The 24532-nt window shown below is 41.9% G+C and overlaps 1 protein-coding gene across 2 annotated transcripts in view; it reads right to left on the bottom strand.

Moving 5' to 3' along the window:
* The window catches only part of PTK2 (protein tyrosine kinase 2), a 189396-nt gene extending 168283 nt beyond the window's left edge, over positions 1-21113 (bottom strand). For both annotated transcript variants that reach the window (XM_077189424.1, XM_077189423.1), the window contains exons 1-2: positions 20958-21113; positions 6135-6193 (exon numbers count right to left, since the gene is read on the bottom strand). The gene's annotated coding sequence lies outside the window, so the exon portion shown is untranslated. The remainder of the gene's footprint in view (positions 1-6134; positions 6194-20957) is intronic.
* Between the last annotated feature and the right edge of the window lie 3419 nt (positions 21114-24532).

Below are 24532 nucleotides of genomic sequence, written 5' to 3' on the forward strand. Positions count from 1 at the left end.
AATGCATTTATTTTCAGGTGCAGTTACAGACTCTTATTGCCTCTTTGTGTATTCTTCATCCTCCTTACTAAAAAAATGCTGCCCAAGTTGCATTAGTCTGGACTCTGGACAGGGAATTCAAGTTGTCTGCTTTATTTCTTGCCTGGAAAAGAGAGTACTGATACACAGCTACTGGTCAGAAAGAAATAAAATAAACCGTATCACTTCTCATAGTCACCTAGTCCATACTCACTGCTGTGTGGGTAGTACACAAAAGCATAAAAAATAAGCCACTATTTTTGTTAATTCTTGTTATTGAAAATGGATTGCATGAAAACACTCCATTATTTCAAAAACTCAGTAGTTGCAAAAGAAACTGGCATCTAAGGAATTGTGATGCATCAGGAAGACTGATGCAACATCTCAAAGGAACAGAGAATAACCAAACCAAATTATCTACAGGCATCTAGGCACAAAGGGGAGTCCAGGCTGATGTAAAAGGTTTTACCCAGGGTGTCCACATGTAACTGATGTGTCTTAGAAACAATGAGAAGGAAAGGAGTCACATCAGAGGCTTCCAACATCATCCCATGACTTCCCACCAGCTTTACAACTAGAAAGAATAACCAACCCTGCATAAACAAAATGAGATTACAAGCAAGACAGTAATACCAGAGAAAACAGGGAGGGTTTAGGAAATCAAAAGTGAACAAGGACTGTTGGCTCAGTTTGTCAGTGTTTGATGCTGATAAAACCAAGGTTGTGGGTTTGATCCCTGTATGGGACATTTACTTTAGAGTTGGACTCAATGATCCTTGTGAGTTTCTTCAAACTCAGAATGTTTTGTGATTCTATCAAGACTACTGAGAAAATAAATAAAAAAGCAGTATTTTGTTGGCACTTGTGAACAGGGGGTGCCAAAAATGAAGGAGACAAGTAATGGTTTCACTTTGTACAGTGCTGATAAGGGCCAGGCTAAAACACCAGGCACAGTGAAATTCCCTGCCTCCCAGGCAGTGCTAATTAAAACACGTGTCAGGAAGTGCACTTGAGCCCACTTCCCTTCAGAGGAAGTTCTCCATGAATGTCTGCCAGGAAATAGCCCAGATCCTTCCCTTAGCACAGCACACACAAACCAACCTTGGCAACCCCTGGGCTGGCACTTGCTGGCCCTTTTTTCTCCCCCCCCAAATATTTTATGACATGTCAGTACATTTGTATCCCCTAATGTTCCTTCTCTTGTAAGGACACTCATTACAACCTGCCCCACACTACAACTCAAGATGCTACACCAGTAACAAACACTGCCATAAAAGAGAACAGGAAGCCTGGAAACCTTCACTCAGTTTTTAAGGTAAAAATGGAAATTTTCAAGCCCTGAAAAGACTTGAATCCATCTGGTTTGAATCTTGGTCTTCTTATGTTTTCAGAAAATTCTCTTCAGGTTTTCTTCTTACAACACCAAGGTATATTTGGACATGCAAGGTTGACAGGGAGTTGATTCACTAAGTATCTGAAACCTGGACATACTGGAAAGTTAAGATACTGACCCCTAGCAGTGAGGAGCACATTATCACTGATTATTTTGTATAAGAATGGTCTTGTTCAAAGATTCAAAATATTCTGCTGCTTTTAGAAACTTTCCTAGGCCAGCATTAAACATTTTTGTGCATTCCTACAATAAACAGCCAGAGCAGACCTTAACCCATTAACCAAGACAAAGGATCAAAGGCCAGTTTTACATTACCACTGAGCAAGCTGTGTTCTCAAAGAAGCAGAGCTACAAACTTTACCTGAAATAATAACCAGAATATCCTTACTTAAAGCTGCCATTTAAACAGCCTGGAAGGGAGCAGCAGCACTGCATGGCTATCCCTGGCATCATCAGAATGTGCTGCTCCAGCCCCATCCAAGCTGCAGTACAAAGCAGTACTATTTACAGAGTCAGACCGTTTTCTGCTTGATGCTTCCCTGGTCACATTTACAAGAGGGCTAACAACCAAAACAAATATTTTGTTTGGGATACAGAAGACCTTTGGCACCTCCAGAGGGGAAAGTGAAGCTCTGCTTCATTCTATCTCACAACATATTCCAGGATAATCCAGACAGGCTGAAGTTTTATTGAACTCCATGGAGGGATGAGACAATGCAGGACAATACCCCAAACACTGAAATTTATTCCCTCAAGCCCCCTTAGTCCCCTGTAAGAGGCAGCAGTTGCTCTAGGGACAGGAGGAGGAGGAGGATCAGCTATGCCAAGCAAAGGCCAGGACAGAGCTCAGAAAGGCATCAGGCACCACCCAGGAGGTTTGTGTTCCTTCCATCCAAGCTCTGAAAAGCCTGGAGGTGCCTGTCAGCACAGACAGAGCACAGAGCCCTTGGAAGGGCCCAGCCTGGGAGAAGAGGATGTTCTGTACTGAACTCACACACGTGCAAGCCCAGCTTCCCTGGAAGAAGCTGAAGTTTATCCTAACCTTGGTGGCAAAGTAAATCTTTCTGCAATGACCCAGAAGTCCAGAATAAGAAACCAGTCAGGAAGCCCAGCAAAATTCCACTTGCAGAAGCCAGGAGGAGCTATAAGCATGTAGGTCTTCCTGGCAAGGAGCAACATCCATTAATTATCTTTACACTTGAGAACAGAGTGGTTTCTTTACACCTTCAAGTGCCAACTGAAATCTTTTGAAACAAATTTTATGTCAAGAGAAAAGCCCCGAATGTATTAAAACAAAATTAAATGCATAACATCCAAAACACATAATAACCCAGATCTCTGAGATTTCACTAGGGAAGCATTTCTAACCATAAGATCTAAAAAGGGACATTAATTTCTCCATTTGCAAGTGTTATGCTGGATACAACAAGGTTTCTCATGCAATACTAGTTTAATTCCACCTGGAATAAAACCATAAAGTTGGAAAGCACCTGAAGTCACTTGCAGTAGAGATACAATATAGAGAACATCCTTGGGAAGCTGCTCCTTAGGTGGAAGGGCTGGCAGCACCTCCTGTCAATGGCTGAGCAGCATGTTTGAAATCACACAATAAGTACAAGTAAAATCACACATTTTTATCAACACAATGCCTGAACCAATATTGTGCTCAAACACTGGCCTGAGGAGTAGGTCAGAATTTTAAAGCTAAACAGAACTGCTGCTCATCATCCCTTTCTATTTTATTATTTGTGTCTTCTGCACTCATCATCTGAGAATCATAGTATTATTTTGGTGGGAAAAGACCTCTAAGACCATTGAGTCCAAGCATCAACCCAGCACTGCCAAAGCCACCATTAAACCACATCACCAAGTGTCAACATCTACACATCTTTTGACTATTTCCAGGGATGGGGACTCAAACAGTTCCCTGGGCAGCCTGTTCCAATGCTTAACCATCCTTTTGGTGAAGGCATTTTTTTCCTAATATTCAATCCAAGTCTGCCCTGGAGCAACTGGAGGCTATTTCCTCTTGTCCTGTCCCTTGTTTCCTGGAAAAAAAGCCCAGTCCCCACCTGTCTACAACCTCCTGTCAGGGACTTGTAGAGAGCAGTAAGGTCCCCCCAAGCCCCCTGTCCTGCAGGCATTCAGGGATGATGTTAGCAGATCCTTTTGTCAAGTTTCCTGCTTTTCTTCCATGGCCTTGATACCTGGTGAGTTAAATACAGAACTGCCAAGTGATTCCAGTGCTGGTCAAATCAGAGAGAGATCTGCTCTGAGTGCAAATTTTAAATGTTACAACAAAAACAGCCATGTCAGAGCCCAGACCCAAAAGTGAAACCTTTCATCCTAAGTTCTGTGACTCCATCCAGTACAAATACCAATAAAACCATAGGATGAAGAGGTGAAGGCAGCACTACCACAGCACACTTGAAAACTCCATCCTGCAAGAAGAGGGCTTGAATGCTGTCCTGAACAGACAAAGGGACTGGGAGCCAACACTTTGTTCCACAGAATCACAACCTGTGTGATCACATGATGAAAAGACTATCATGGTACAAGTAACAGCTTGACTTTTTGCAATATGAATACAAAAAGTAACAGTTTATAAAGCAGCTGGATAAGTCAGAGATGCAGCACATTTTTTGCCACTTCCACTGGAAATGTCTTTGCAGTATTTGCCTATAGAATACCACTTTCAAAGAGCAAGTAGCACTAATCACTTCCTCTTATCAAATCCCCAGCCAGAAAGAAATTAAAAAAAAAAAAAATCAAAGTTCAATATAAACCTGACAAATCAGAAGTACTTGCAATCTACATTTAAGATTTTTCACTGTTTCCTCTTACTCTACATTTTATTTCAAGCCTTGTTATTCACTGGGCTGGCTTTCTATGAAGTCTTATCTAGGCAGGTATTGCAAGATATTTACCTAACAAACTAATAAATACTTTGTTGTCATGGTTTTACCAGGATATGACTCATTGGAACCATGTATTCCAGGGAGCAACTGGCTTCAGTTCACAAAACACACAAGTGCACTTTTTTCTTTGTGACATCACGATAGTCAGAGCTGTTCCTTTCAAAAGGTCAAACAAAATTAAAGGAAGCATTATAAACCCCCTGGAATCACAGATTTGATTTGAAGGCCTTTATATATGATAAAGTTTTTTGCTCCCACCCCCCTGCCCTTGTTTTCTGGATTTCCCACACTATGAGTTTTCCAGGTCCAGGAAATATTTTTCAAGTGTCTGGGTTTCCTTCTGAATCATAAGTCAGAATTAACATGAGACACAAGGCTACAAATTTTGATTTTAACTGATAAAAATATCAGTACTGGTTCCAACTGAAATACTTTGGGTTTTTTCCAACTTAAGTGAAGGCTACTATTTTTTAAGCCATTCAAACCTTTTCTTTGGAGTAGTAAGAGTAGATGGAATTCCTTGGGAAAAACTAAGGGCATAATATAAACAAACATCATCCCATACCAGAAAAGGGAAGGGAAAAAATGTAGAGGAGAAGCAAATATTGATCATAAGCTTGAAAACTGAAGTTTAAGAAAGGGTGATGACATCCAGAAGTAAGCTACTGAAGAATAAAGAGATCTGTCCCTGCAAATTTAGATGGTCAGGAGACATTAACTGACCCTCTGCTGATTGCTGAAGATGAAAATACAGAAATATTATGGATACAAGATCACAGCCTGAAGCCCCATTAGGGACCTGTGAAATACAAGCAGCCACATCTCCTTTGCTCTCAATTATATCACAGTCCAGGCAAGAACATCAATGACTCTAAATTAGGTGATATCAAAGTTGTAAATAAAGCTAACCACATCCACAAGTTAGATTCAAAAGTGCTCCTGAAGTAGCAGGAGATGAATTTTGTTACCTGCCAAAGCCCAAGCAATAGAAAAAAAAATTAAATTTAATACAGGCTCTCAAACCACCAACCACTGGGAAAGCTGTAGAAAGGGGAGGAAACCAAACCACAAAGAAAAAAGAAGGATCCAACAAGTTGTTCTAGCCACACTCAAATATAAGAATATTCCAAACATCCATATATATGAGCAGCAGTAAAGGCAGAAGTCAGAAATACCAATTACACTGAGGAGTAAAACTGAAATTTTCAAATATAACCATTCACCCTGGAGACAGGGGTGTCATAAGGAATCAAAAATATGCAGACCAGAAATAAATTCCTATAACACAAAGAATTCTGTGGCTGTAACTTCTCTACTCCTGCTTTCAGCTAAACTTCTTCAGATTAGGCCATGCACCCCTACAGCAAAGATTTTGTTTTATTAAGACCCATTTCTTCTGTAGTACAGAAATGCAGAACATGAGAACAGAGAATTATTTGTAGTATTTAGCTCCAAAAGGCAGCACATGGGACTGGTCAGACAATTTTCAGCCAAGTGGCTTTGGCAGGTGAGAAAACACCTTGCAAACTCCTCCCATGTACAATAAATTAATTGTTGCACTGGTCTGCCCACCTCTGTACCCTTGGGCTGAATGGAAGGACCATGAACAGGTTGTCAAGAGAAAAACCAGTTCCAGGACACTCAGGGAAAAAAACAAACCAAGAAATTCTGGTTTAACACCCACTGTTTAACAATCAGGATTTTCAACAATAACCACAAGGAAACAACAACAAAATCTCATCTTGACCTGCTTTACCCAGAATAAAACTCAGTGTGAAATTGAAATCATTAACTGTTGTACATACCCTAAGTAGACTTTCCAGCTCTCAGCAGCAGGTGCTCAATACAGGATGAAACATGAAATCTGAAACAAATATTTAGAATTCATTAGGATATTTTCTTAACTAATTTTCAAGTAGTCAAACATCCAAAAAACTTAAGAATAAATTAACTGATATTCATGTTATGAAGACAAGATAACCAACTGCAGTACATATCCTATTTTAGAAGTGCAGATTATTTAGCTGAAAATCCTTAGGAAAAGAAAAAAAAACCCACCCTACAACAAAACACAGAAGAAGTTTGTAGAAGTAGAAGCCAGAGACTTATATTTGAACTCAAAACAGACAAGTTGCCTGAAGTTCTGTTGTTCCCATGAAAGCCAACTAAAAATTTCCCAAGTTATATGAATTCTTTTGAAGAAGGAGGAGGGCTAAAGCATCACAAAATGAACCTTTATTACTGATAATGTACATTTAATAGCAAAAACAAGTGAGTGCTGAAAACTATGATGAGTGATTCAAAACATTAGCAGCATCCAGATCTAGAATTAGAAAGTGCTTCCCTGGAAAATGCAAAATGTGTGGGAGGAACCAGTGAAAAGCATTTATCTCCTCAGGGTATGTGCACCACAGGGCAGCCAAGCCAGCTCTCAGCTGAGGCAACAAATCTATAGATATTGCTCAATACACACACAATGCACAGAGAGTTGTGGGTTTGTTTCTTAAAGAAAATAATTGATCTATAAGAATTCCAGAGCCAAGTAATGTAGAGAGTTGAGTGTATTACTTTGCCAGTTGTTTTTCTTCTTTCCCTTTCAAACAAATATATATTATAGGGACAAAGATAGTACCAGCAGAAAGCCCAAGCTTATCTATTATGCTCTTAAAACTGGATTTCTAAGAATAAAGTTTGTTTCCCAAACTATTTCACCTTAGATACTTCATTTTCCACACACATAAAGGCCACCAAAAGATTTCCACAAAAAATCTCATGAGATAAGGTAACAAAAAGTTCAAATAATCTCTGCAGTTTAATCTTTCATCTAAGCTGTAATAAACTGAGTGTGGGGGAGAGAAAAATAAAATACTTTAATTTTAACATGAAAACCAGAAAAAAAGAGTCACAGCATCCACACCATGGAGAAAAAAAAATCATCAAGAACTTGAACTGCTTTTATGGTGCTCCATGAGATGAATGGCAGTGCCTCCAAACCCTGATTTTATGGTTAACACAGAATCTGCTAAGTCAGGCTGTGCCCCCATCCCTGCCAGACTGAGTGGCAAACAACAGCTTTGCCCAGAATCACGCCTGCTCTGAACGTTTTTATGGAATTAGTCATGATTTGGGACAATTTGTAAAAACACTGATAATTAACACAATGGCAATGATATAATGGCAAGTCTTTTATGAAAAGGCAAATTGCTCATTAGACTGTTTCTCAGACTGAGAAACCCGTGCACTGATTGATTTAACTGAAGATGTTTTCTGATAAGGCAAAAGCTACTTTTAATTTCCAAGGCCAGTGGTAATGACCTTTCCTTACTCTGGGAAGTTGCATCAGTAGCACCCTTAAAATACTTGTTAAAATAATTGTGTGTGTAATACCATGGGACTTACATACAGCATCAAAAAAAGCACCAAATGCTAGAAAAATATTATTTTAATTGCTGAGGCATCAATAATGCAAACACTTGCAGACATGTTAAATTTTCCACACAAATTCTCTCACTGATTTTCAATGGAAGCAACCACGTGTGTAAAATTCAGTGTACAAATGCATGGCCCTGTGATGGGATTTGATGTTGGAGGGCAATCCCAGAGGACAGATAAAGGGCCTCTCATTTGCTCATTAGCTCCTCCAAGCAATGCAGTCAGGACAATCCAAACATGGCATCATTTCTTCTCCCTCACACCAAGAGCCTTTGCCAGGCACACCTTCCCAATATTTGTTTTCACAGGTTACTTACTGATTTACTTCATTCAACAATTCCTTAGGAAGCAAGTGGTGACAAGAACTCTCCTATGCTAAACTCAAGTCCAAGCAGTTGTAACACTTCTTAAAAGACCAATTAGTCTCCCTCTAATAGGGATAAAATGCTGAAAGCTTCTAGAGTGGTCAAAAGGAGATTAAACATAAAAAAACCTGTTTGGATTGAAGATCTGTGCTTTTATTTTGACTTTTGGTTAAAAAAAAAAACCACACCAAACAAAACAAAAAAAAACCACCAATCTAAAAATCTGTGGATCTTATAAAATGGTTTCTTTAAATAAAATAAACCCAAACAAGCATATCTGTTCAGGGGAAAAATTAGAAGGGAGGAGGATTTTTCATAGCTTTTGAAATTTCTATACCTTCTTCCACATGGGAAAGGTTTTCAGTAAAGTGATAATATTTCAATTTTAAATTTAACACTTTTTGTGGTGGAAAATTATTCCCTTTTAGACTCTTCCCAACCAGCTGCAAGTCACCCACTTGGTCCAGTTTTGCTTCCTTATTTTTCCTTATTCTGTTTTATCTACCCTGTAATACCTTACTCCCCTCCTAAAATCAACACAGAATTCTACCTATTTGTAATTAAAAGATAAACTGTCAGGGCTTTTATGTGGACATTAGATCTACAAATAAGTTAAGTTTTGTCTTCCAGTATCATTCTATTCCCTCTCTAATTTGACTCCTTCCCCAAGGACACCATTGAGCCATTAGACAATTACCAGTATCCAGGAGTAAAAATCTTAATTTATCTTCTAGGCATGGAGCTCCTTTCTCAGCTTCCTTATGTTTCCAGCTACCTTTAAAGCTCTTTGATTGTTCTCTTCAAGAAAATTTGTCCTCTTCACTCTTTTCACACACAAATTCCTCTCCTTCCACCCCCTTCCCAGATTCTCCACATTTCAACAGCAGTGACCTCAATGACTTCAATCTCCACAAAGCCAAAGATGGACCACTACAGACCAACATGATTTGTTTCACTTCCCTCTCCTAACCCTGTGTAGTGGTTCCACAAACTGATTCACAGCAACAAAGCAAATAAACAATTTTATGCATGCAACTTTTTTTACCCTTACAGAACACTTAATCTGGTCTCTGCTGATGGCCCTTTGGCTCTAGAGTGAGTGAAAGGAAAACTCCACAAAGATCAGAGCAGACAGGAAAGGCTTCAGGAGCTCTGTCAGTGCAGGGAAAGAACGGGAACAGCAACTGCTGGGCACAAGTAATATCTTCTTTAGCAGAGATGAGGCAGTTGTAGCCAAGTTATCTGCAATTCCTGTAGCTGTACTCCCCTGTATCTTGCACAAACAACTGAATCAAGTGAACTTTGGCTCAGTCACTGAGCAACCACAAACAAATTTTCATCAGTGAACTGTACACTGTTCATAGGGAATTATTCTCCAGCCACTTAAGGATCTAAGATTTAATGTTTTAACAAGATAGAAAGTGAAGCATTCCATATGTCTTTTAAAAAAATGTAGTCTGTATGAACATATATATTTAGGACACAAAAAGGGGGGATGAAGCTGCATCAGGGGGAATTCAGTTGGACATGAAGAAAGGTTCTTCACAGGAAAGGGGCTCAGTCACTTCCCCAAGGAAGCAGGCAGGGCACCAAGCCTTAGTCCTTTGCTCCTTTTGGGTCCCTTCCAGCTTGTACATCCATGCAACCCCAGATTATCTCAGCACTGCCCCACACCTCAAGCAGTGAACTGGCAGCAGACCTGTCTGGAACACTTGCAGCAGCAGCACCAAAAAACAGCCCCATGCAAAAGGATAACAACAACACAGCCCTGAGTATAATCTATTAACAAATGGCCTCAGGAGAAGCCCCAGAACAGTCAGGGCAGATACTGAATTCTAGACCAACTCAAAAGCACCTCACAGACAAGACTGTGAGGATTTAATAGTTTTGTTTCAGAATAATTAACATACAAGCACTAATTTCATCTCTCCATTGCATAGTGGTTTGGCCACCAGAAGAATCTAGTGCATAAAGCAGAATCTGGACACCTGACTGGACCCAAACATAGAACCTAAGCACATCACCCCAAAACACACCCCCCCTATGACACTGTCAGCTGCACCACCAGGGCTTCTGCAGAAATGTTAAACCAGGTTGTTATAACTTAATTGGGGAAAGAAGTACAAACATCAGTAAGATCTCAATTCCATATCATACTAAAAACACACACACACACAAAAATGGAGTCCATCCTTACTATCACCTCCTATTCACATGAGCCATCAGATAAAATCAGCTAAAAAGACAGAGCTTTAAGAACACAGAACACAAGTTCAACATAACACTTCAAACTGCTGTAACACAGACTCAGTCCAAAAAACTATCATATTTCAAGCAACAGCTGTGCATTAAGGACTCACATTATATGCACATGGGCACCACTCTCCCCCTCCCCACTTCATTTTGACTGGGCTCCAAATCCTTTCTCAAACTCACCACTTTCATCTTGCCTTTCCAAAACTAATCTCAACCCAGCTACCCACAAGGTCTTGCCTTGTTTTTTTACTTCTATCAAGTTCAAAAGTAAGGTATTCACAGAAATGTGTTTTATGTACATTTATTTTCACAACTTGTGCAGTCCTCACCCTTTTTGTACTTTCACTCTATGATCTCTTTCTCAGTATAATATGACCAATGTTCTTACTCCCACTTCACAATACTGGTGCTCAGTATCTATTTCCACAGAGGTACCAATGGCTTTTGAAAGAGAGAACTTCAATGCAATCCCCATTTAACACCAAAAAGCCACACAGATAAATACATTTTAGAACTCCAAAATCTGTTTCCGAGGAAGGGAAGCTCTGTTCAATGCTCTCTTCAGATTGTGAAAACAGTTTAAAGGTTTTGTTTGCCTTTAAGAGAAGAAAAAGCTGATTCAGTGGTAAAATGAAGCCAATGTTACACACTCCTGACTTGAAGAATTCCCTCTCCTCTTCTGATGAAAGGAGAGCAAGGCCCAACATTGGCTGCTGGAAGCCCTGGAACTGTGAGAGGAGCACAAAGAAACCCCCCCTTCACTGAGCTGAATCAGCAGGGGCTGGGAGCCTGTGACACAACTCAGCTCTGGCTTCATTCAAATCCCCATCTGAGGATTAATCGTGTGCTGCACACCAGCTTCCTCTAAAGGGGCCTAATCTTCCCAAAAAATCACTTGGTTATTTAATAAATTCATGTAGGTAGCAAATTCCCAGAGTACCAAAGCTCAATTTCTTATACAAATGAAATACTGTCAGGAACTCCAGGCAGGAAATGGAACAGAAGTGAATTCAGTGTTACATCCCACTCCTCCTTTTGACTCCACTCTTTGACTAAGTTTTACAGAGGTTCTAACTGATATTTTTTTTCTATCCACAACCCAAGAAATAGAGGAACTAAACTCAATCTAATATTCACAGAGCATTTGAGAAGAGACCAAGTAAGACTATTCCCCCAAAAAACCACATCCCATACACTTTTATCCACTATTTCTCTTATTGTACGTTCAAAATACGTGAGCAAAATAAAAAAAGTATTTTTCACCTATGGAAATGGATTGATTTTTCCTGATAACCATTGATTAATAGGTATAAAACAATGTCTGTACATATCCACTAGGGAGTATGGTAACTGCTTGGTGGAGATTCCCCTCAGCCACAGTCAAAATCCCATAATTTGCAAAGACAGTCCTAAACAAGAAAACCAGTTTTTAGAAAGATTAAACAGGTTTTAAAGCAGATGACAAGAAAAAGGCTTCCCTTTACTTCCACACCAATTGAGGGGTTCTTAAATGACATTTATTTCCCCAGACCACAGCAGTTTACACAAATTCCCACATATTGCACAGATCCACACTCTTAGCTTCACCTTTTAGCCTAAAGGCACCATGAAAACTCACATGCAGCACCGAAATGTTAATTTCAACAGCTTCTGCCTCTAATTTTTAACCTAGAATTAAAAAGCTACCAGACTCATGCATTTACTCTATCCCAAGGATCATCTCAAATGCAGGCTGCTCTGTGAATCCCAAATTTCAGCAGCAGCTGTACCAGGTACAGCCAGCCAGGATTACACACATATTTTCACTAAAGATTACTTAATTTTGCTTCCCAATCTTAGTAGCAACTTGCCCCTTCCATGGCAAAATGCAGAGAAACATTCTGACTTGCTTTAAAACAGATTCATTTGAGTTATGATTAGGACAAAGCCTAGTGGTAAAACATCAAATACAAACTATCATGGTGAAGAGTGAAAGATTGACAGAAAAACAAAGAGTCAACAGAAATTCCTATTATTCTGAAAACAAAGCTCATCTTATTAGTATATAAATTGTAACTAATTAAAGGGCAATAGTAAAAGAAATAAGAAAAGTGATCTTAAGACCACTTAATCAACTTGTTTGTAGAGTTTAAAAGTCTTGCATGTTTACCTCCTTGAAATTAGATAAACCAGCAGCTAAACTAATTGTTCTAATATCAGTAGCCAGTTTATAATGCTGTTTTCCAAGCCCTGTGTAGGTAACACCTACAGAAGAACATGACAGTTTCATTTGCAGAGAAGTTCTTCTCCCCATGACCTTTCCACCCTTCCACAAAGGAAGCACAACCTGCTTTGCCTGGGACAGATTCACATCAGAGCTGCAGTCTCAGACAACTGCAGAGATCACAGGAGCTCACAGGGGATCCTCAGCTGCTGGGGTTACTGTCAGCTCCCTTTTGATTATCACCATAATTCTGCAAATAACAACCCCACATTCTTTACCTGCTCTCATCACCAAAATCAGTGCTGGGCAGGATTCAAGAGGTCACCTTGTCAGGCTGCCACTCCTCAGGCAGGAATGAACAGCATCTCCTTTCTGACAGATGCCTAATTTGCTCTTGAAGACTGTCAGGGATGAGTCCCTTCCTTAATCTATTCCATTGGTTTGTTATTCTTGGAATTAAAAGTCTTGCTCCCCAAGCAGCAACCCAAGTCTTTGGTCCCATTATTTAAATCAACTAATTCTCACTTTAGTCCCTGTAATCCTTTATCATCTTTATCCTTGTAGTAGCATAATGCATGGGAATAACTTAACTTCTTATCTCTTGTTAAGTCTTAGCATCTTAATTTGTTCAGTTCTTGGATGTCATATTCTCAGGCATCTGCTACTAAAAGGATCCAAAAAAAGAAACCCCCTTCTTGAAGTCCAGTGCCCAAAACTGAACAGAATTCTAATTAAATCCTACCAGTGCTGAATTCAGCAGAAAAATTATTATTTACCCCCGTGCTACACCAGAGCAGAACATTTCTTTACCTGCACAGCAGAGCTTAATCACAAACTGAGCACCCATCAATCAATAACCTGCACACCTCAGTTCACTCAGCTCTTGCAGGATTTTAAAAGCATATTTTGAGCAGAACATTTGAACAACAAAATTCAAAATGCACTAAACACGAGTAGTAACAGAGGCTGTAGAGCTGAACAAGTGCAGAAAACAGCCGGCTTTGTGATTTATACAAACCAAAGTGGAAATGACAAGATAATTAATAAACTAACTGAAATCTAGAAGCCTCTAGGATATAGTGCTTGAGCCTGAAATAGAAAATGAGAGCTGATAAAAATTCAGAATTACTTCTTTAGCCATTAATTAACAGCGTTCCCATAATGGAGCTGTTAACACCAGAGCAAGAACTGAAACTGTAATTTGTAACATTTGCAAAGAGCTTCACTGAGAGCGAGAGACCAACACATGTCAGCAGTCTGGGAAGGTTTCCTGGGTGAAAGCTGGCAATGGAAAACAAGTTAAAAATGAAACAATATTCAACAGTTTTTGATACAATTAAAAATGGAACTCGAGCGATTTTTAAAACTTTACAACTTGTGGCTCATTAATTGGGAGGTACTATTCTATATACATATTAACTATCAGCCCTTTTTCTGCCATATTTGTAAAATGAAATGCATTTTATTTAGCAAACAGGTCTGAAACAGGCATGATGAGGCGTAAGGAGCACACTAACAAACATTAATCAACTGCTGTGGCCATGCCAAGGCTCATTCCAAGCTCTAAGATGGCACCTTAAATTTACAGCTTGGATCCAACATCACAGTTTGTGCTTCTCCTGGTGATGGGCACTCCAAAGCCTCCACAGGAAGCACCTCAGAACTGAGGTGGCTCTGTGCCAGGGCTCACTGTCCTTGTATTAAAGGGAAATAAACAACAACACAGCAGCTGAATTCATCTGCCATAGAAAGGAAAAGAAGAAGCCACAAGAGGAGAAATAAAATGAATGCCAGCTTGTGATACTGTGGCTGTGTTAGTGGTTCCCAGCTGCCTGCAGCACTGGATGACAAAACCAACACCATCAGGCATGAGGGGCCCTAGACAGTGGCAAAAATACAACACCACCTCCAAGTTCTGCAGCTTGGGAGGGGAAAAGGCGAAGAAACAGGGGTAAGGACTTATATCAAACTGAAGTATGAAATTCATCTCTTCACAAAATGCTAGTCTCAACAAATGAATGACAAAGGTACCTGTTATACATCCCTTTTGTGCCTACACTGGGAAATCCATTATGAATTGACTCTGCCTGTAAAGAGCTTCCACTACAAGAGCATCAGTAAAGCAGCAGAGGGGATGGAGGAGGACACTGCTAAAACCTGAGGTACACCCAGGCATAAAAGAACCACAAGAGCATTCATCCACCAGCAAAAGGAATTTCTGCTTGAAAAGTGTATTAGAAACAGCAGGGGGAAAAACTGGTAAACAACTTGGTTGGTTAACCAAAAATAAAAAGGAGCTGTACTGTTTTAAGCACTAACTTTTTTATTTTTCTTCTCTCTGTATTAACCTTTACTTGAAAAAAGCAGGCAATAAAAATGCCAGCATACTAACCCAGAACACAGACTATTTGCCCCTGTGAAGACAGAAAGACTGGAACTGCCCAGTTTAAAAGAAAAAGGAAATCAAGAGCAGATACCTATGTGCAAGTAAGAAAATGGTGGCAGATTTTATGTTTTCCTACTACCTTTCATAGGAAAAGAATTTAAAAGATCGCCTGAAATCGGTAAGAGGAAATTCTCTTTTGAAGATCACAGAATTTCTGAATCTCAAAGCTGCAGAGTATTACTGAGAACAAACTTGCCTCAGCATTCATGCTGAACATAAAACCTCCAACAGACAGGATGAACAGGTATTGATTGATGTACATCTCCACCACTGGGTGTAACCCAGACATTGGGATTTCTAAGTCTCTCACCAGTACCTTCAACAGAGTCATCTTGGAGGCACTGCTAGGAAATTACCTATTAAATGCTGATGGAGCAGAGACTTTGCTGGCTGCTGTACATCTCATGGATTAGGTCACTGACAACTCCAGGCAGTGCTTAAGGCCTGGGCAAAGAAGTGGATACCTGGTTAAAAAGGTGCATTCATAGCTGCAAAACACATCATTTAACTCATTCTGAGCTTCTGCTAAACTAAACTTCTGGTTTTGCCCTGAAACCTAATTATTTGCAGCAAGACAACAGGAAACAAGATTAAAAAAAAGGGAAAAAAATCATCTGCTGTTTCAAATCCTTCCTACAAACTTCAATGGGACTACAGGAAAAATTATCTCTGCCTTCCAAAGACACTTCAGAGGCTCAGATAGTCTGCTCCCTCTCTCCTCCTCCAAACCAAAATAAAACAAAAGCAGGAATTGTGAATTTCTATGTGTGGGTAAACAATGCAAGGCCTGAGCATGGCAGCAGGAAGCAGGAGCAGTTCAGAGTCAGCAGAGCCCTCTGACCCCTTTCTCACTGTCCCAAGCACTGGAACAGCTTCAGCTCAGTCACTTCTATCTCTGCAAAGCCAAAAAGTGCCTCATTTAAGGACTCTTCACACATACACAGGCTAAATATTCCAAATTTATTGTTCAACATAGCTGGATTGACAGCAGTGGCTGCAGGACACGGGGGCAGAGGTTTTGCTTGTACATTTCTGGGCAAAAGGAAACAAATTATTCTGGGGTCTTGAGTTAAATTACAGTTCCATGAGCAGGGAAGGAGCCAACATTAGAGGGATTAACTCTAAACTGACCTATCCTACACTGTCACCCAGATGGAACTCTGCAGGAAAATGAAACAGAGTTGGGTGCTTGTCAGGTTGCCTTCCCAGAAGAAAAACAAAAAGCAATGCTTCCATGCAACAGGGAGCTAACAAAAACTACTTAAAACTCCTTTCATATGCCCATTCTGCACTGAACATGACAAAAAGGGGCAGAGGAGTAATGCAGAAAAACAGAGGGGAGGAAAAAAGTCCTGAAGTTATGGGCAAAAAAAAGAAATCCAACCCAGGAGAGTTTTGCCAGTTCAGCCAAGGACTGCTGCAGAGCTGAAGAACATTTAAATACACCCAGAATTCAGAGCAATGCAAGCGAATCAGAGGCTCTCTAACAAAGCCTGCTGCCTTCAGCACTTGTTAATTGCCTCTTCCATTCGGATTTTCACTTGACAGAAGTTGCATTCAAACCCTGTACATCAGATTTCAGACACTGTCTTCCATCTTCTTCCTAATCCATGAACCACTGACAGCACCACTGAGCTGCATCTCCACCTTTCCAGCCAGAGAAAACTCAGTTTCTGTGGTTCTCCTGCCACCTCAGAAACTTTTTCTTCCACACACGATTCCCTGAGTCAAGTCCCTCCACCACCGGATCCCTCTGATGTGCTGAAAGGTGTTTGAACTGCTGAAATTTGCATGGAGATGCTTGGAAAGCTACCACACACCTGGGCACTCACAGCTGTCTCTCTTTAATACAAATCCAGAAAACCAGATCAAGCCTCACAAAGGTTTTTGTGGTTTTGGTTGTTTGATTATATTTCAGTGGGGTTTTTTTTTTAAATAAAAGCCCTAACACTCACGAGTCTGCCCAAATACAAGATTTTTTTATCCCAGCATCAGGAGCACAGTGCTGGACAAGCAATAAACTCCCATATGAGGGAAGCTTACACAGTGGAAAAAACACAGAATTCATACAGGAATGGGACAGGGAACATAAAAAATTACACCTACAACCCCAAACACACAGGTTTTTAAACTGTTCAACCCCTAAATAACCACTTTTTTTTTGATAGTTTTTCTTATTAAGCATCAACCTCTACCTGAATATGGAGAGCAGGAATGAAAGCTTTCAGAAAGATCTACACAATCATCTCCATAGAAGTCCTTCCTCTCCTACACCCAAAAAATCCCCTATTTAAACCCATGTATCTCTCTGGACACCACGTTTTCAACTTAATTTCCCATTCTTGCAGCTTCCTGTCTTTGTGACAGACACAATAAACCACATTCATTGAACACTGGTAGAACACACAACTTACAAGGCTTTTAAGTGGCATTATATACAAACCAAGAGACTCACTTGAAATTGCTAACAATTTATAAACTCTGCTCTTGCATTAATCTGCATCAAGGTTCTAGGTTTGTTTGGGTTTTTTCCCCCAAACACTTAGAATAAAAAAGCCTTTAGCACCTATGTATCCTGCAGCAGTTACCACTCAGGGAGACAAGGATCACTGTAGTTCAGGTGCTAAATAAATGTATTCTAAATTGACTTTTAGAGTGGTTTTGCATCATTTCTGCTCTTATTCCATACAGGAACTTAAACTGATGCAGTAAGGATTTCCTTGTTGCAGTTTTTAAAATCCTGACCTGTAATTTTAAAACCTTTTGAAGAAATTAAGTCAATATGTCCACGTTGTCTGTGGCATTGAAACTTTAGAATTATACTAACATGAGATGAGAGGAAACACACATTTAGTCTGGAAACCACATCTGATGGAGCTAAATATCAGTCACACCAGGAAACAGACCTGGAATATGAATTCCAGTACAAATTGCTTTTTAAGCACCTTCTACCCAGTTACTGACATTTATCCAGAATGTGAAAATACACTTTAGGCAGTAATCTACATAAAATGTAGAGGTACAAAGGTCCAATTTAAGACAAATAAAACCACACGAGACTATTCAAATCTTGTGTGTTTTTATAGAGATTTAACACCAAAATTACAACCTATTTATAGTTACCAATATTCTTCAAAAGTACACTTTGAGAAGACAAAGTTCTTTTTCTTAGGGAAAAGCATTTTTACATAAATCTTAAAAGATGTAAAATGAACAGGAAAAGCCTGTATTGTTATTATGAATATTATATCAAAATAAAGACCATACTACTACACACAGCAGTGCCTACCGGGGGGAAAAAATAATTTTGTTAAAGAAATGGCAAGAAATAAATTATTAATTCTTTAGTTACCCTCCTAGTGGAGAAAAAACCAACCCATCACATTCATGAATGCATTGAAAAAACAGAACACAATCTCCTAAGCCATCAAAGCCACCTCTTGTACTACTTCATCTCTAGAAAACACTCCTGCTTTTCTCTCCTCCTATCATCCTCCCCAAAATATCTATTAGCTTGGTGGAGCTCATAATACTGAGAGTTCCCATTCAATTATTACTCAGATGGCAAACCATTATATTACAAAAAAAAAAAAAAAAAAGTCCTTTCCACAACAGGTAACACACTCTGAAGCAAAGTCACATCACTAGATATCTTGAAAGAATTTTTAAATCTAGTTCAACAAATTACACATTCAAGACATAAGTGTTATTCTAAGAATATTCCTTTCTGGATGAAGTATTCCAATAAGCTACTAGTTGATTGCTGTGTCCCTGCACACGTTTAGTACCTTTAAAACCCAAGGCTGAGGCCAAGAACAGCATAGAGCTTTTGACAAATAAGCACTATGTCACATTCCTTTCATGTATACATTTTAACCTTCCTACAAAACAAAAGGTCAACCAACACAAACATCAATCCCAGCCACGTTCCACGAAAACTGCATTTAAGATATAATAGCACAAAAGACACATTAATTTCAGAACTGTTTTTCTCTTGTTGAGTTGCCTGTAGAGTTTTGCAGTACTGTGAGAGACAATTTGTCCAGCAACCAGTGTCTCTTCCCTTTTTGCTCTGTTAACAGGATCCCAGATTTTAGGTCCATTAAATTTCCTGTGTGGATTGATCTCAAAGATAAACACACACATTCTGTACAGAATCTCAGCCACAAACCCTGCTTTAAGAAATCCAGAGATTGTGTTCTCCATCCATACATCACACCAGACAGGCAAAGGTGTTCCCACAAAGGTGGCAAGGTAACAGCCTGATTTCAGGAGTAACAAAAAAAGGGACAGGTGGAGAAAGGAAGTGGTGGAATTCTGGATGTGGACAACATCGGTGAGACAACAAACTGTTCCAAATAACTGTGTAACATTTAATATTTTCTGGCCCCAATCCAGTTGCACTCCTGACCTTACCCAGGTTTAACAGAACCACAGAGGCTAAAGGCAGATTAGCTTCGAGGAATGTGGGACTTTTCCAATTAATCCAGGAGGGGGGAAAAAAATATAACAAACAACCTAATGCCAAAAGAGTGTGAATTTTAAAGGGACACTGCAATACCACTTCACTCTTAGACTAACATTTGCATTAAATATTTCAATATGAATTCCCAAATGCTTCTCTTTACAAGTGAACTTTTTGTTTAATGCCTTTACTAGAGCACTGGTCCTATTCCAGTGAAACTGCCAAAAACTGGGCTCCAGGCTAACGCTGCTCCAGTGCCAGGGCCTGCAGGATACACTGCTCCCAGAGCACTGGAACAGGACTAACACAGAAACAACACAGCCAACACTGTTTCAGACAGAAAACAACAACAAAAAAACACGGGAAAGCAAAGAGTAAAGTCTACCCCCTGTCCTAAAAAAGCATCCTAAGAGCACAGGAGGTCTGGGAAGAGAATAGATGTGAGAACTGGACACGTACAGCATATGCTTCACAATTAGTCGCGGGGATTTGAGGAGAACGATTCTCTGTTACAGCTGCAATTCTCACTGTACTCCGAAATCAGGTTTACAACCGGAAAAATGAAAAAAATATCACATTTCTCCAAGAAGTGCAAAGGCTGCTCTGTGCGATCCAACTTCTGTGGCACCCCCGGGCCGACACGAGCCGCGCTGAGGGGACGCCGCTCGCTGCCCTTCCCCGCCGGGGGCTGTCCCCGGGTCCAGGGAGCGGAGCTCTGCCCCGGTTCTCTATGGATCACACGGTCCCAGCGAGCGCAGTACCAGAACAAACCAAAAATAAACCCCCAAAGCCCACACACCTCAAAAAAAACCCCAAACCCTAAAGAGAAGAAACCTCAACCACTTCCCCTGCGCTACCGCTCCGGCTCCAAGAGGCAGCCACGGGTTTGGTTTACGCGCTCGCCTGAGGAGGGGAAGGGGCAAAGCCAGGCGGCCCGGCTCCGGCAGCGAGGGGACACCTCCTCCTCCTCCCTTCCCTTTCCCTTTGTTTACTTTACGGACCGTCCCGCTCCACCTCGCCGCCTCCCGACACATCCGGTGGGACCGGCCGGGGCTGCGGGGCGGGCAGGGCGCAGGGGGCGGCCGGATCCCCCGGGGTGGAGGACGGGGCAGGCGGGGCACCAGATGCCCTCTCCCCGCAGCCTCCTCCTCTGCCATCCCCTTCCCATCCTGCCTTCCCGCGGAGGGAAGCGGCTCTGCCCGGAGAGACCCCGAGCCCACCGCACGGTGCCTCCTGCGCCCCGGTGTCCGCGGCAGCCCCTCCCCGGGCACACAGAAACGGGCGGCACCAGGGACAATCTTCTCTTCCCTGCGGAGCCGCCGCCGCCGCTCCCCGAGCCGGGGGCTGGGGCGGGGGACACGGAAGGAGACGCCGCTGCCCCCCTACACCCCCTCCCCGTGATGTAAATCGGGGCCGCTTCGCCCGCCCCCTCCCCGGGCAGCGCTCGCCGCCGGCACTCACCGCGCTGCGGGCACGGCCGCCTCCGGCGCCGAGGCGAAGAGAAGCCGCGGTGGAGGAGGCGGTAGGAGGACGAAAAGGAGGAGAAGGCTCCGGAGGGTCTGCGCGGGCAGTACCGCCTCCCTCCTCCTCCTCCCCTGCGTCCCTCCCTCCCTCCGTCCCTCTCTCCCCGCCTCCCGGCGCGCTGCACCATGGGATGCGGCTGTGCCCCCCCCAACATGGCTGTGGGGGGGGTCACGGTGCCGCCCCTCAGGGAGTGAGGCGGGGGCGGTGGGGAAGGCGCGTCCCGTCCCCGCGCCCGCCTCGAGGGCTTTCCCCTTCCTCCCTCCGTCCCTGCTTCCCTCCTTCCCCGAGGCAGCGCGGATCCTGACGGGATCTGGCGAATTTGCCGGGGAAGAGGCGAAGTTTAAGCCCTTATCCTGGCTCAGTGGCACCGGCTGACACAGCTGTTCTCCTGCACTAACACTGGGATACTCCGGCTGTGGAGCCTCCCTCCCTGGAGCTGTCCCTGTGCCCTCCCTGGAGCTGTCCCTGTGCCCGTGCTCTGGGGTGACCCTGCTTGGGCACCAGTTGGCTCTGGGCAGAGCCTTGGCTGGTAACACCAAGGTTGTGGGTTCGGTCCCCATGTGGGCCAAGTTGAACTTGGTGATCCTTGTGGGTTCCTTCTAAGTCAGAATATTTTGTGTTCTGTGACCCACTGGTCCCTTCCAACCTAACTCAGTCCGTGGTTATGTAAGTCTGTGATAATCTCTTTCAAAGAAATAATTGGAAAATTTAAAATGGCCACAGTGTTTGAATGCCCATTAGTCATTGTGTGTATTTAATTAAACATAAGTCTTAAATCACAGAATCATGGCATGGGAAAGGCTGGAAGGCATCAAAGTGGGGTCACCTGGTCCAACCTCCCTGCTCAAGCAGGCTCATCCCAGAGCACAGGCACAGGATTGTGTCCAGATAGTTCTGGAATATCTCCAGTGAAAGAGACTCCACATCCTCTGGTGCAAGTTCCTGGGCATCAGTTCCTGCCCCTTCCTCTTGTCCCATTGCTGGGCACACTGAGCAGAGCCTGGTCCATGCTCTGACCCCTCCTTGCAAACACTGACAGACAGGGATGAGGTCCCTTTTCAGTCGTATCTTCTCGAGGCTGAATAGCCCCAGCTCCCTCAGCTTTTCCTCATAAAAGAGAGATGTTCCAGTCCATCATCTCTGCTGAACCCACTCCAGGAACTCCATGTCTTGTACTGAGCCACCCAGAGGTGGACATTCCAGATGAAATGTGGGAATTGGCGTCTTCACCCAGGCAACCAATGACAGGATAAGAGGAAACAGCCTCAAGCTGCACCAAGAGAGTTTCATGATGGACACCAGGAAGAATTTTTTCATGGGAAGGGCTGTCAAGCATTGGAACAGGCTGGCCAGGGAGGTGGTGGAGTCACCATCCCTGGAGGTGTTCAAGAAATAACTGGACATGGCACTCTGTGCTGTGATTTAGTTGATGTGGTTGTGTTTGCTCAAAGGTTGGGCTCGATGATTTTGGAGGTCTCTTCCAGCATTAATGACTCTGTGATTCTGGGAAAGAGCCATTTTAAATGTCTCTGTTAGTCTTTCTCTTATCTCCTGTGGCAGCTGAACTCAGTTTTTGCTCTCCTGCCTGCTCCAGGCAGCTGGAGCTTGAGCAGATCCCAGATTTCCACCTCTGGAAGTTACTGAGTGTCTGGAAACTGCAGGAAGGGGCACAGAATCATCAAATATCCTGAGCTGGATGGGACTCACAAGGACCATTGAATCCAGCTCCTGGACTGCAGCTAACAAGGGTTGATAGAGAACTACTCAATATAATCAATGGAATGTGAGTTTCACTGATAAAATCTAGGCAGTTTACTTCATGGTAAGACAAGTCCCACTCCTAAACCTACCCACATTTATTAGTTTACCAGGCACCATAAGGAAACCCAAAGGGGACATGGAACAAGTAAAGACCTAGATTGTAAATGCAGTTTGCCAGGTGAATGCCACCTGAAATGTCCCAAGCCCCTCCAGGAGCCAATCCATTAGGTAAGCTCTGAGCATGATACAAATGCACTGAGAACCATAAAAATGATTCCTAGAAACTCTCTTTTAGAGAGCAATGCAGTATTCCCATCCATCTTTTGCAGAAAGCTGGGACATAACCAGCAGGCTGTTGAATATCCTGGAGACAGGATACCACAACCACTTTCTACTGAATCTGGATCACTATGCAGAAATGAAGGAAGGAAGGGAAGAATGATTTCAGTTATTTTATAATTATTGGTCTTGGGATCACTATTGGTGCTCTTACCAGAAAGGGTAGAAATGTGGTAATTAAAATTACTGGTGCCAGAAAGTTGGAAGACATCAATAAAGATGATGTCCATGGTAACACACAGGAAAAATCAGATGCTCTTGAGGGTTGGAATGGTAAAAATGGAAGGAAATGACTGAGAGAAATAGGAGCATGTGTTCTGATTAATATACAGAGAAGGAGTGGTATAAATACTGGAAACAGAAAATGAAAGGGAAAATGGAGCTTCATAAATTTTTATGATACAGTTATTACCAACAGCAGGGAATTGCACTAAATGACCCTTCCCAGAATTTAATCCCAATTACTGATCATTTCTCCTCTGTCCCTGCTTTCACCCAAAGTTGTCAGAGTTCTGAAGCCTCTGAGCAAACTTGTGAAGAAGATAGTTATCCCCATTTTTCACATTGGAAAGCTGAAACAGTATTGGAGTTGCCAAAACCACAGGTAATTCACTGGATGAACAGGCCTAAAAAGCAAACAGCTCCTCTTCAGGGCTGTATCCTGTGCATTCAGGACAGCAGCAATACCTACTTTCTGTCATGCACTGGATGTCCAATTGATTTCATAGAAAGGTTTAATAAACATTGTTCATTTAGACATTTTTTCAAATGTCCTTGCTTTAATAAATAGTTATTACTCCTCTATTTTTGGAATTTTATGCTCTGCAGATTCTCTGAACAACATCAGTGTACCAATTCTCTCCAATTTACAGGTGGAAAAACTATTAAAGAGTTATTTAGGTGATTTATGGAGGAAAGAGAATAAATCCAGAGCAGTGGTAGAGCTGTGAATCTGATTCTTACATTCTGTTCTATCTTCAAATAGTTTCACTTTTTCATATGGAAAAAAAAAAGGATGTTGTCTGAAGTCCCTGGGAGATTTCCCATTGGTTCTATTGGGATGAAGGCAAGCCCAAAATAATCTATCAAATTGATGGTTTGTAGTAAATCCTGAACATTCTGTTTCAGGTCCTGGTGACATGGTTTCTGTTGATTTCTTGTTGCTTTCCTTCATCAGAAAATTGCTTGCAAAAGCAGAAGCCTTCAGCAACATACTGATTTGATAAAAATGTGAGGGAATCTCCCTTGTGTTACAGAATCCAGGTTTTAGTCAAATGTAGAGAAAGCTCCATAAAAGCTGATGATTTGAGCTCTCAGCTAGGAGAGGGGAGCTGTGGTGATGTCCAGTGAAAAGTTTTTTCATTATCCAAATCGATAATCTCAGCAGAAACTCCTGAGGCATGAGCAGGGTG

The sequence above is a fragment of the Agelaius phoeniceus genome, chromosome 1 (genome assembly GCF_051311805.1).
Source record: "Agelaius phoeniceus isolate bAgePho1 chromosome 1, bAgePho1.hap1, whole genome shotgun sequence".
Classification (NCBI taxonomy): Eukaryota; Metazoa; Chordata; class Aves; order Passeriformes; family Icteridae; genus Agelaius; species Agelaius phoeniceus.